At 42.4% G+C, this 14252-nt stretch overlaps 1 protein-coding gene across 1 annotated transcript in view; it reads right to left on the reverse strand.

Annotated features, from left to right (window-relative positions):
• Positions 1-14252, reverse strand: part of COMMD1 (copper metabolism domain containing 1) — a 72726-nt gene that overhangs the window by 17102 nt on the left and 41372 nt on the right. The window lies entirely within an intron of this gene.

Genomic DNA, 14252 nt, shown 5'->3' on the forward strand with positions numbered 1-14252 from the left:
TGTAGAAAACATTGCCTCACCGGATCTGAGGAAACTCTAATACAGCAGTTTTGGGTATCATTTAGAAAACAACAACTCCCCAGACAAAAACAAACAAACAAAAAAAGAAAACAAACAAACAACAACAACAACAAAAAAACACGGTTCAGAGATAGGTGAACTCTTTGGGAGGAGTAATAGCAAAGCGTCTAAAAAAGCTGACAAAGGTCTGCCTAACCTTCCTTGCCTCTGCCAAGGAGCACTGTCCTTCACTGGACTGGGGCTTCTGCATCCCTGACTTTTATGAATTTCACTGTGACATCAGGCAGTCCTGGGCAACTTTTTGTCAGTACTGACCTTACAAAAGACTTGAACACTGCTGATGTTGAAATCAGACAAACCTGGGAGATGCCCACAGAGACAACACCTGACAGCGACCACCACTCACCCTCCACTTCACCAAGCACATTGGACGCCAAATTTCTCCTGAATACAGCTCCAATATATCCTCCCTTGTCATGGCTTACTGCCTCTTCTGGACTCAGATGGCTAGTCCGTATTTTGGGGTGTCTTAAGAGCAAAAGCTGACAAAGACTAAGAAACGTGTGTGTGTGTGCATACACACTTTGTGTATATATGCCCACAGATTTTTGTCCGTATGGACACCGAGTTTTGTTCAGGTAGATGTGGTAGGGCATCAAATACCAAGAAGACATTTCCTTGCCATCAGTTCCAAGTTTCTATACAACACTATCTGCAAAACTAAACAAAACAAAACAAACAAACGAACAAAAAAACACAAACAGCTCTCTTCTGTTTCAGTCACATAACAACCCCCACGTCAAAGGTGCTGGTTGCGACGCGATAACCTTTCCTCTGCATCAATCCACTTAACATAGAAGAGAGAAAATCATGAGAGGAATGGCGACATGCCACTTTCCAGAGCACACTTCCCTCCCTACCGCCCACACTTCAGTTATTGCATTGTCTAGTCCTGTCCAAGGAGGCTATTTTGCCTAAGACTTGCCAGTGGAGAACATAATGTGTTAGAAAACAGCTCCTGGACTTCAAGAGGACAGAGCTGAAGCATGTCCTGAGATCAGGCTACAGGCAAAAAAAAACTTCTAAAATAAAAGTATCACCTTAATTTACAAGCTGGGCCCTAGTTACAAGACATTCTTGTCTGATCTTGACTGATCTGCAGTCAGTGTGGACACAGGGCAAATAAAGATGATCGTATTTAGAGGCTGGGAGAGCAGAAGGGGTTTAAATAGCACCTAAAAGCACCATCACCTCTGCTCCAGTTACAGCACCAGGAAATGAGTGCCCATGACAGGACGAGAAGCTGAGGGCTGGCTACACTTCTTCTATTTTAATCACAACACCAACACACCGATAGACTCAGGGACTCCAAAAGGACATGTACAGAGTAAACAGAAAAGAGGAATATTTCAGCAGAGCACAAGCCCCATCTCCTCCTAAATCCCACGTCCTGTCGCAGCGTCCACCACCCCGCACCAAATCCGAGCTCCCAGAGGCAGCGTCCATCCACTTGCTCCAGCCGAGGAGCTGAGTCCTGACATAATGTTTAAAAGGCACATCATGGGGATGCATAATTTGGAAGGAGGGGTTAGGAGCTTGCATGTGTTCACTCAGGGCACATATTGCCTCATGGTATGGAAAGCAGGGCCTGGGAGATGTGTTCACACCGCTCATTGAGGCCTGCTCTGCTAGCAGGAGACCCAGCGGTGAATCTTGAGCAACTTCATGGATGCATCTGGAGTTCAGGCAGGGCAAGGCCCTGCTGGGCTTCCCCTTGAGGGAAAAACAAAGCAGGGATGAGAACGAGCCTGCCTGCTCAGAGCTTAAGAAAAGCAGCGAGGGATTTCCCTTACTCAAAACCTCTCCTGCATATTAACAAAGCAAACTGCGCTCCTTCCTCCCTCGATGGTTCTCCAGGGCTGCTGCTGAAGAGCACATGAGGTGAAATCTCCAATACCTCTCCAAGAAAGCCAAAGTCTTCCTGACAAGGCACTAATTGTGGCGTGCCCACTACAGAAGAGCCTGAAATCCACGGAGCTGTACATGCAGTGCAGTTTATCACCTCCCGTAGAGGAGCTGGGAAGGAGGCAGTAGGGTCACTGCCCATCTCTTTTTCATGGGACTGGATAAAAAAAGCTCATTTTCCATCTGGGCCAGTCCTTCAGTCCAACTCCTTTTTTATTACTTGTTTTTGGTTGCCTGGGACAGTGTGTCTTAAAACGGCTATTAATAGGAAATTATAGGCAAATACAACATCTCTGCTTATCCCTACAGTAAGTGATGAATTCTTCGTGAGCAAAATGACGTGGACTTTTAAAAATTGTGGGGAAGTATTTTTAACTGTTGCTAAACTTATGGTGAGTCATTAATGACCTGGGGACCAGAAGACTGTACTTTCTGAAGTTGCTTATTATTCACGAAAACAATTAGTCAAAATTAAAAACGAAGCCCTAGAGCTTCCAGGAACTGGATACTGTTCCTTGAATCATTCATGAACAGGATGAAGACAATAAAGGCCATCTGGACCAACCCCTCACCCTTCGTAATGGGCATAATAACTGGAGACATTTTCATCAGCACAGGACAATAAAAATGTAGATTCCCTTCAGAAGCTTTGGATGCAGGGGAGGGAGGGAAGGAAACACTGAAAACCAATTCCTATTCACTGACCTGACTGAGTTAAAGCCCAAGCTACATGATTTAAACAAAACAAAACAAAACAAAACAAACAAACAAAACAAACAAACAAAAAACGAAATAACAAACCAATGAAACAAGCAAGAAAACAAGAGGAGACTTCAGTATCTAAAAATAATAGCCTGAGAAGAATGCTTACACTGGAAAACCAAGGAAATAAGTTCTAATAAAAAGACCTAGTGTTTAAAACCCAGATTAGACTTTTTCCAGACAACACATTTAAAAGCTAGTGTATTACAAGAAATAGAACTGAGGCCATTTCTTGTCATTAAATAATAAAACAAGATACTTCTCTCCATCTCTAACCCTTTTATCTGACTATAATGAGGAGCCAGCACTTGATGTTCTGATCTCTACAGGCTCACCCACTAAAATACAACTACTGCAGGAGGAAAAAGACCCTGGTACCTAGGTCTTAAGTGCCAGGAGCACTCTCTGAAGATTTTCTGTCTCGGAATAACTGCCTCCAAAACAACAAATGGACATTGCTTGCTGAGATTTACTGCTATTAGGTGAAATGACCAGAAAAACATCTCTTTTTTTTTTTTTTTTTTTTTTTTTTTTCAGGTAAAAGCTCTAATCGCTCTCCTCATTATTTTCAGCTACAAAGGGTAAAACAGAGTTTGGTGTTTCAGTTTAGGGAAAAACAAAACAAAAAAAAAACACAAAACACTACTATGTGTTTGGAGTTTCCTTTACATCATCACCCCCTCATTCCCTCGCTGACCTGAGACGTTCTGCTGCAGACGCAGACGTGCACCATCAGCTGCCAGCTCCAAAACAGAGCCAGCAACAAGCACAGTGTCTCATGCAGCTCTGAATTTACTTATGAAAAGAAACATTTTGGTTCATTTCTCAAAGGAGGGTTGGGGAATCTGGTCTGTGGAGCCTACAGTGTACTTTTCCTTAAACATACATCTTGAGCTTAGTCTGTGATCTACTTTTTCCTTCAGTCACAGATTCTCTTCCTGATATTGCTTGTCTTTTATGCCTCAGTGCAGGCATTTTGGGACTCTTCACTGCCAGCAGGAAACACAATTTCAAGCCATACAAGTGGGAAAAGAAGCATCCTCTACAGAGCTGAGTTTCACATCTCTTCTTTGGAAAAGACAGCATCAGTGAAAAAAAAACCATTTTCACATGGTACATTCAATTGATATTTGAAACACCAACCTTGATAGCTTCTTTACATTGAGGTCATGACTGCACAATTGCTGACATTTTCTAACAGCAAGCAACAGCTCTAATGCCAGTGTTAAAAGCGCAGAAACATTATAAATATATAATGAAGCATTAGAAGAGCTGCTTGCTGTTCCTTCTGTTGACTTAAACATCACACTTCATTTTGCAATCTAGAATTGAGTGTAAGTAAGTAGCTGGCTGAAGATTAAATCTAACATTTCGGGTCACAAAAACAGCTTGGAAAGAGGTGAAATGAAGGAAAAGAGCAGTTACTGGCTTCAGCCTTCATTTTGCTGCTCTGCCTCACTTCATTTGTTCCCACACCCCAGTCTGTTCCTGACACCCCTGCTCAAGTGGCTGATCTGCTTAAACCTATGGATTTGTGTTTCTTTCCCATTCCTCCTCCCGTGGTTTCAGCAGGCCCATTGTTCTTACCCAAACCCAGGCCTGCAGTCCACAGGCTCTCTCCCTCCATCTCAAACCCTTCCTGGGCCACACATAAGGAGAGCAGCTTCCCTTTTCCACAGAGGTGCAATATCTTTGCCCGTCTCTACCTCACGTTGTCGATACCCCAAACTTCCTTCCAATAGGTTTTCGGATTCGTGCATCATCCACCTACACAGAAGTTGTAAGCAAAATGACAAGTGGTATTCATTGTTTACAACGCCCTTTACTCAGGACAGCCTTTGGAACATGTTTTGAACTGGATCAGGTTTGAGACTTCTTCCCATTTCCTCCCCAGAAAAGTCTCCAGGGGGTTGTTCTCCCACCCAGCTCTCAGCTGTGCAAAGCTTGCTCTGAAATCCTCATAAAACAAGGAAGGCATCTGTACTATTATATCACAACACAGCCTTTGCTCCTACCACGATGACTATGTGATCACAGCAAAGAGAGCTGAGAGAAAAGCCTAATGGAAAAGAGTCACATTTATAGTGGTGGGAAAAAGAAAAGAAAAAGAAAAGAAAAAAAAAAGAAAAAAAAAAAAAAAGAGTTGTTTCTTCCTCTTAATCCTCCCTTGTTGTTTTCCATTAGCAGTTTGATAGAGAAGAGTAACATTTTTGGCACGCCTAATGCAATGGATTTTATCCCAGAATCCTTTAAGCATTTGCAATGGATGAGAGAAAGCTAACTACAAAAACTGATCTCACACTCTCACTTTGGAGCCACCTGCATGTGAAACCTCCCAAGTGCCCAACAGCTCCAGCAAAATGCTTTGGGCTGCACAACTCCAAGAAGATGATCCTACACTACAGGCACCATCCCAACAGCCTACACCCAATGGGATCATGGCACTTCTATTCCTAATTCTGCTGTTTATCATTTTGGTCCTTTATCCATGGATTGAGCAGCTCTAGGTGCATAACAGGAGGCTGACACCTCCCACATGCAAAATTGGGGCATTTAAAAGAAGAGGTGTTTAAAAAGTGGTCCTCCAGCTAGCAGCAGATCTGTTGCTTAGTATTTATACCCAAACATCTTGGAAAAGGCACCTTTTCAGCCACACATGCTAACGTTAATGATTAATGTGCTTCTATACGGAGACAAGAAGAGGAGCAGGTGTAGCAAAAAGATAACAGTAGTAGGAAAAGGGCTGTTAGGGAGCTAAAGAGTAAAGGTCAACCAACGGAGAAATAAGGATCCATCCTGATAGCTAGAATCATAAGTGTTGGAAAAGACCTCCAAGATCTTCTGGTCCAACCAACACCCTACCGATGTCACCCACCAAACCATGTCCCTAGCAAATTTATTGTCTCACAATGAAGGAAGGACAACAGTCTTTGCTGCAAATATGGAAACGTTTCCTGTTGGGAGAGAAGAGAGCCTCACAAAGCCTTTACCACTCCCGTTACGCAACTAACATCAGGCCCTACAGACAGAACTACATAATACACATGAAAGACTTGTGGCTGAGGAAGTCAAAATTAGGGTGTATTTTCTCCCTCTTCCTTTTTGTGAGCAAGCAGACATGACAGGGCAGCTAAATGAGCCATCTGAGACTTAATTTCCATGAAGCACAACTTAGGATGGAAAAGAGAAAATCAAAGCAGCCTTTAAACGAAGTTACCCATCTCGGAAATACTCCTCAATACCATAGTCTGATTTTGAAAGTTTGTCATGTGAGTGGCTTAAAAAAAACAGAAATGTGACCAGAACTTTCAGCAGTTTTGCTCCTCACGTGGGACTCACATGACTCCTCACTCCTCCTCACATGGCTCCTCACGACTCCTGGCTGGGAAGAGGAGGGCTCCTTCCTGATGACCCGCTCCGAGGAAGGGCTATGGTGTTCACAAGCACAAGGACAGAGAAAATGAGGGTCATCCTCATCTGCTTCTTTGAAGATTCCTCTCGATTAACACAAAATAGCCTTAAAATTGCACTGACGGGTGCCTGCAGCTCTTTGGAAGAGCACAGACAAGAAGCACGGATATAGCACCCCAGTAATAGGACGAGAGCAGTAAGGCATGGGCGTATTTTGACTGGGCAATAAAGGACTGGTTTTATCACCAGAAATTGATATCCTGCACTATTCATATGGACTGAAGAAGACAGTAAATGCCCCTAACTTGATAACGTGAACACAGCAATCCTTTGGGAACTACCACAACAAGGAAATTCACACAAAACTTTGGCTTTAATGCCTGAGCCAGTCCGGTTATTTGGGAGATGCCAGTTCACAGGGCAAGCGCCCACCTTTAGAGTTTCAAATCCACAAATTTAGTAATCCACTAGCAGTCTGTCATCTTCCATTTAATTTCTAATGCCCTTACTGTTCTGGTCATGGATTATCCAGCTTTTGCTTTAAAAATGGTGTGCGCAGCATTAGACCCGTATTACATAAAGCCATAATACATGCAGCGTGAGAACAGTTTGGCTAAGAGCGCAAACCTGTTACATAAGCTTCAGAGGAAACTGGATTGTAAATGGATTTCGTCTTGATCAATCTGTCCTGAACTATAATCTAGCTCCCAAAAACGTTGCTGCACTTCCCTCCATGTAAGAGAAAATCGTGAATATGTTTGAGACTAGCTGGTGAGAAAATAGAAATGTTGTTTGCCATGAATGCTTACATTGGTGATGAATGAATGTTAGCATAAATGTTTTTGTGACTCTTCTTTTTCTCCCTGAGTGAGCTTCACATTAATTTTATATGTATTTACCATCCATTAATGATGACACCTATAAAACCAGATTGATTTCGATTACAAAAACCTCACAAAATCCAGAAGAGGCAGGGAAGAATCACACAAATTGATGGCCTCATCAGATGACAAAGACTGGGACCTGTTCCTAAGTCCTGGTTAGTGAGGGGTCACTGCAAGCTGACAATGGCAGCTGATGGACAAATTAAGGTGTGGATTAATTTTCATAGCTGCTAAACAGGCTTTGTGCATGAAAATGTGGCAATAGGTGAAGGGATGTGAAAGACCCACGGTTAAGGGCAAGGAATCTTTCTGATCCTTAGATATATGGACGAAAAATTGCATCTGGGAATTGCCAGCTTCAGAAAATGAAGTCCTGGCAGCAAGCAATCCCACCCCTCCTCCCAGCCAAATCAAGGAAAAAGCAAAGAACAGCTTTCTGAAGCTCTTTGCACCAGGGGAAGGCAATCACCCATGAAAAGGAAAAACAACAGGCAAAACTGAAAAAACAGGGCTGGCTCCCTATCTGCAAACCCAAACATTGTTCCAGGAGCCTCCAGAAGCCTGAAGAAATTTTAAGTCCCTTTCACTCATATTTGATTTTTGTTTCTTTTTAGGCATGCCTAGCAGGGGCATCAGACTTTGTGAAGGAAGCTTCTGGTCTTACAAAGAGATTTCTCCTGTTTTTCAGTTTTTACGGTGCATGCTTTAGAAATTAGACCTTTAACCTGAGCGGAGTTTCCAAATGAATTAAAAGCAGAAAAAAAATAATATAAAGTCCAAACCTGAGATTACAAACTTCTACTATTACTTTCAGCAATCTTGATTAATGTGAGACTTGTATATTCTCTGTAGAGTAAGCAAGTGCCAGTGCAATGTCTTACGGTGTGAAGTGCCTTGTTCGAACAGACCTTACTCCCATTTGAAGGTTTCATTACCAACAATTTTTTGAAGCTATGAAAGCTTATTTTTCCTCAAGCCTTGAAGTACCTGCAAGGACTTTTTTCTTTTTTTTTTTTTTTTTTTCCCCTCAAAAAGCAGTACACTTACTACTTGTACATCTCAGAAATTATTCTAGCAGGTTAAAGGCTGATGGAGCATGGCACTCAATATCCTAATCAATGCAGCACTCAATGAGCTAGTTTTCAAGATCTTGCCAGTCATCTCACCTCTGAACCATTATGGCTGAGAATCTCAGTTAAATGGGTTAAGTGCATAAGGGAAGAGAAGAGAAACCCATAGTTTAATTTGATGACAGCACTTGGGCTGCAACTTGGGCTTGGTCCCTTCTTGACCACAGCTGAGTACTTCGTTCTTCTGTACATACGACATTAGCGTAGCATCACCTGGAGGCTTCAGCATTTCTTTCATATATCCCTGTTTATTGGCACCTGTCTAAATGCTTGTTCTTAAAATTTAGGAAATTGAGGTCTCTGGAATCTGCTAATGAAAGGTTTATTACATTTAATTGATGGTGACTTTGCATCTGGATTGGGTTTATTGCTATTTTAAACACATACCTACTGCATTATTAGGAAATTATATAAACCGATCAATATTCCGTAACATAAAAAGCAAAGTTATTTTGGGTAATCAGTGAAAAAAAGGCACAATGCATCTCCCCAACCTTTTCAGTTTTGCTCCCTTGGTGCATAACACCTTTGCTTTGGTAGCTTCCCTCAGTATCTACGTCCTGCATCTTGTCACAACTATGATCCTCAAAAAAGCACAGGCAGAATAATTAAACACAAATTTCAAGTTACAAAACAAAGTTGATCACATTAGCTGGTAAAACAATCCATATTCCTGTCTGAGCAAGCTTCAAAACACCTCTGTTAACTCGTGCCTCAGATAAGCTCTAAAAATAGCTTGCCCTTAAGAGAGTTTTGACCAAAACAAATAACCCAGTTTAATAAGCATCACTCCCCTCATTATCCTCAAAGCGTTCTGCCTGCCGAAGGAATTAGGAACAAAAATAGCAGTTTTATCTCTCTCAAAGCCACCGAACTTACAGGGTCCTAACAGAGTTTCAGCTTGGAGGAGTGCACCCACCAGCCTGAGCTATTTGGCTTTAGAAAAGAAAACCAGGAAATGGTTAGTGAGCTCCTCTAGCACCTTTAAGGGTAGGATGTATTACAGTCAACAGAAGAGAGAACAATTCCACAAGTTCAACCTCAGCTCCTGTTTATGGATTTTCAAGTGTTTACACTTTCCTCAAAGCACAGGACTACAGACATCACCCGTGAAGCTAGCAACTGAACTTGGTGAATAACCTCCAGAACAAACCCAAAATTGCAAGTACTGTAAATAACAGATGGCTGTGAAAAATACAGAACGAACACATGAGAAGACCGTACCTTTCAATGAGACTTTTCATTAAAACATCCACACTTAACTACCTGTGTTTCTCCCAAGTATTGTTAAATGTCCGTATAAAGTTCCATGTTTCAAAAATCTTCTCTGCCACTATCAGGATATTTACTGGTAACAAAACCTGATGTTTTATTCATGCCAAATATACCACCGAAACATTTGTTGCACATGTTTTTTTCCTACAGAGCTGGTGTCATTGTCAGACCTGAGCATCTTATAGATATCCCACCCCCAAAATCCTGGATATCAACCTCAATTCAGAGATAAGCAGAGTACTGTGTCCATCTGCCATGCTATTTTAAAATATCATGTTTATTGACAAAACTTCAAATCCAAGTGCCTGGACTTGCTTACTTTGGCCCCAAAAACTACTGCTTGTACTGGATGACATGCGAACAAGAAAGACTCTTTTTGTGTAGCTGTAGTTAAAGAACAGCCCTCACTAAATCCCTGTGCGCACCCCTGGAAAGGTGCTTGCTAGTACTTTTCCATACTTGGTATATTTATCGCTTTGAAAGATATGCAAACCTCGTGCATTTCTACCTAATACACTGTCAGAAATAGAAATTATTAACAGCAGATTGTTAACAGGATTTCTGGCAGTATTTATAAACTATCTCTGCAAGTGAGGGATGAGTCTTCCAACTCCTCCAGAAAGACACAATATCTGAAGATAGAGAATTATAGAAAGAGAAGAAATGCTTTTAATTAAAATGATGCAAAACGAAGTGCAAGTGGTTACATGCATATGGTTAAAGTACTCACAGGAGCACTGGGAAGCCAGCTGGACAAACACTGTCAGTGTCTCCCTCCTTAAAGACAGAAGACACCCCCAGGAAACAAAAAACATGGTTAGAAAATCAAAGAAAGGTCCCAAAACATACTCAAAACCCCTCCTAGAAAACAAAGCCTATTGCTCCATGACACATATCTAATCAAAGCGGGCATGTGTGGGTGCTTGCTGCCAGTGGGGTCTGGCTGGGGAACGGCAGCCCTCGTGCAGGGGACTCGAGCCAGCCCCGTGCTGCACTGGGAGGTCATTGTGCAAGCTGTCCAGGGCTTGGAAAAAAATATCACGAGCTAAAAATAACCCATAATCTTTATTTTTAATGCTCGCCACTAGCTTCAGTGGTGCAAACTTTCCTAAACAGTTTGCGGATGCATTTTTGAAGCAGATAATGAAATTCTGGGACGTTCTGATTTTTCCTTCTCAACACTAGTGTGAAAACCTAAACATACACAAACCACTGGATATGGCGTGAGAGAGTATATCTGACCTCAAGTTGTTTTTTTGCTGTTTATAATGCACAGAAACAACCCCCACCCTGGGACAGTGATGGAAACAGCTTTCTAAGGGTCTGTGAGTGTTAACAGGCAGTGCAAGAAAACGGGTGGGAGACTTAAGCCCAGCAGAACCAGAGGGAAGAGCATCACTGAATGACACGCTGCAATCTTGTCAAGGATGACATCTAAATGAAAAGGCAATGCCTGGTGCCCAGGTGAGTTTGCAATTCTCTGCATCTCACCAGAAACTGCTCGTAAATCAAAGGGCTGCGTGACTTCAAAGCAGAACACCTAATTGCTAATAGAACCCCTGCCACGCCATTTTTGAGATAATGGCATGAAAAACAATGTTTTAGGATTTAGGATTGGTTAGGTGGTATCTGATTAGGATTGGGGTGCTATTTGGTGTTGTCATCTCCACCTGAAGAAATGGGAAGGACAACTCCACCCGCACATAACCAGGAGCTGAGCAAATCTCCTTGCACCTCCCTGCAACCCAAGCCAGGGAGTCTCAGAAAACCTCATCGCAGCAGACAGACATTAATTGTTCAAGAAGAAGGAAAGCCTTGGCAAAACAAGCCCTCTCTCTGGGCAAACACACCCCGTCCCAAACCATTTTCCAAGAAGCAATTTGTAAAGCAGAACAGGCACTCTGAGAGTTAACTCAGCGAGCGGTTGCTGGAAATAGCCCTGACCAGATACCAGCCTAGTCCTGAATGCGAAATGTTGAAAACCAAGTGTCCACAACTGCTGCCCAGCTGGCAGGAGTGGATTGCTCGCAACGCTTGAGCCCTCTGCACTTCACCAGACAAAAACGTCTTTCTTGGGAGATGTGACTTCACAATCGGGCGCTGTAACAAGGACTTCGATTCAATGCCAAGAGAACAATAGAAGACCCAATCCTTCCCACGTGAGCGAGCTGAATGCTTTATTTATTCAGGTCACCGTAAGGCAAACTAAGTTTTAGAGATCGAGCCTGCGTTTTTCATGTATCAAGGCCAAAAAGGACTAAATTTAAATACCACAAATAAAGGAGACACTGTTCCAGTCCTTCAGCAGATCCTCCTCACCGCTACGCCTCCTTCACGAGGCACCTGGCAAGCCAACGTGAGAGCAGCTGAGCTTCGGAGCAAAAACACCTCCTTCCCTGCTGTAAGGAACCGAGAGGAGAGAGTGCCATCTGACCCACCACTGCACAAATGCTGCAACAAAAGGGGAAAACTCTTATTTTCCCTCCCAGGCTTTGCGCACGCATGCACACCCATGTCTTCTGAAATGAATGCCTACCAGTGACCCTGCCAAACCCAGCGTAACCACATGTAAAAAAACACATTACAAAAAAAAAAAAAAAAAAAGAAAAGAAAAGCCATTTTGCAGAGTTGATTTATAAATGCTTTACTCTGGGCATTCAACTAACATTACTCAACTGCAAAAGCAATGATAAATTACTGCATGTGCAACAGTAGGCAGAATATCAAATGACAGAAATAACGCTGTCTCCTTCATTGCTTGTTGTTTTTCTTCCGTTTTCATTTAAAATGCACTTTGGAGATAAGCACAAAAAGATTCCTTTTCCCAGGTCAGATGCAATGAACTTGTCCTGAAAGAATTTAACCTTACTTGCTTGTGATTCCCCAGAAACACTACAAAAAACACAAAGCTTTCTGCACGGTGGGGAGAGCAGAAACAAAAAATGAAGCTTTAAAAGCCAACCACCGGGGATGCCACCAGCGAACTGTAATTGTCCCCCTGTCCCAGTGCCAGACGTGAAGAATTTGCTTTGCTCATCCTCACATGGCTCTGCTGTTCAGCTATCGCCCATTACCTCACCACCTTTTTCTGTTTGGGGTTTTTCTTTGGCTATGCAAATACCCGCACAGCACGACAACGCAGATAATTGGATTTTTTTTGGAAGGCAAAGTTAAATTCAAGGCTACAGCTTCTCTCTGAACACCTGGGTAGAGGGCTGAAAACAAAGCTGTGGCGGTGGGAGCTGGACGTCAGCACAGGTTTTCCTGGCAGCAATCTTCCCAGCATGGTTGGCAGCACTGAAATGCGAAAATGTGAAAAGTCTTTAAAAACTGGTATCGTTTGCAGGGCAGCATTTGACAAAGCAGCTCCTTAAACTGAAAGCCCCAATACGAAACCTAGCAAGACTTGTTCCCTTACCAACATATTAGCTGCTACGTGGTTTGCATATTTTGCATGCATTTTTGTATATTTTGGATTACAAATCACCCCATGATCAAGTGCATGACACACATTCTCTGATTTGCTATTAAGGTAAAATATACTTCTGTAAAGTTACCGAGTTCTGATAGCCTTGACTAAAATCTTCCTCTTTTTGACTGACACATCTCCGAACAAAACCAAAATTAAAGAGACCTAATTGTTTTTGCAGAAGCACTCACATCTCTGGTAGCAGGTTTAGAAAACTACTTGCAGACGCACAGAAACATTTTGTTGGCAACAGCAGATCAATTTTTGTGTGAAGGTTTTGTTTCGTATGGACCATTAGAGGAACAAATTCTTCAGCCAACTCTTATTTTTTTTTTTTTTTTATAAACAGAAAAGCATCTTATCTTTCCATTATTTCTCTTGCTATAAATGTGCAACCTTCATCATAAAATTGGGCTCATCTTGAATTTCCATCTTGTTTTAAAAACTGTCTGAGCAATCAAATATAAAAGCCAAACCAAAGGAAAGAAACAGGACTCCTCCAACACCACAGGGTAACAACCAGCAAACTCTCAGCTTTTAAGGATGATGTTACAAACACAGCTACTACAATACCAGTGAGATGACACAAGACAAAAAAACACCTCACTAAAAATTCCTTTCATAGCACACACTTCCTTTCAACCCCCTTCTTACCGCAAGTTAAAGAAAAGACTATATATAAACCTACCAGAAAGGAGCAGGAAAATGCTGCCACTTGAAGCCCAAGTGTGTACGTGTTTGGGGAGAGTCAGGGTTGAGCAGAAGCAAGATAGGAAAAGATGACAAACGGTCATCGTCTCCAAGGACAGACAGCAAAGGTATGTGTCAGTATCACAAAAACTTCTCTTTACTGCATCCTTTGAACTTGGAAGGTGGCTTTCTGAGATGCCAGGTGAAGAACCAGCAGTATTTTACAAATATTTGGAGAATGAATGCCTCTGAGGAGTATTCACGTCATGTTCCAGTTGCTGAGGCGCTTACGGTAAGCAACCAGACTTTGTCAGGCTACATTTTCCCCCTGAATCCACCCTGAGTCATGCCCTGGAGAAGCCTCTCCCTCCACTGATGACACAAGGAACCTACTGAGACGAAACTCAACCCACACAGGTCAGAAGCAATTTTGGTTGCCAAAGACCACGTAGGAAATGAATCGTCCCAGCTGTCACCTTGCACTTTATGGAGGAATTTGATAAGATTATTTTTTTTGAGGTTGTTTTCTTCACTGTTCCGATCACATGGCCCATTAGGCCTTGGTCCATCAGGCCAAGGGTATCTCTGTCACCCAGGACACAAGTCCCATGAACCCATTCCCATTATGAACAACCTATAAGGAAC

This window comes from Netta rufina (assembly GCF_964035555.1).
Source record: "Netta rufina genome assembly, chromosome: 3".
Classification (NCBI taxonomy): Eukaryota; Metazoa; Chordata; class Aves; order Anseriformes; family Anatidae; genus Netta; species Netta rufina.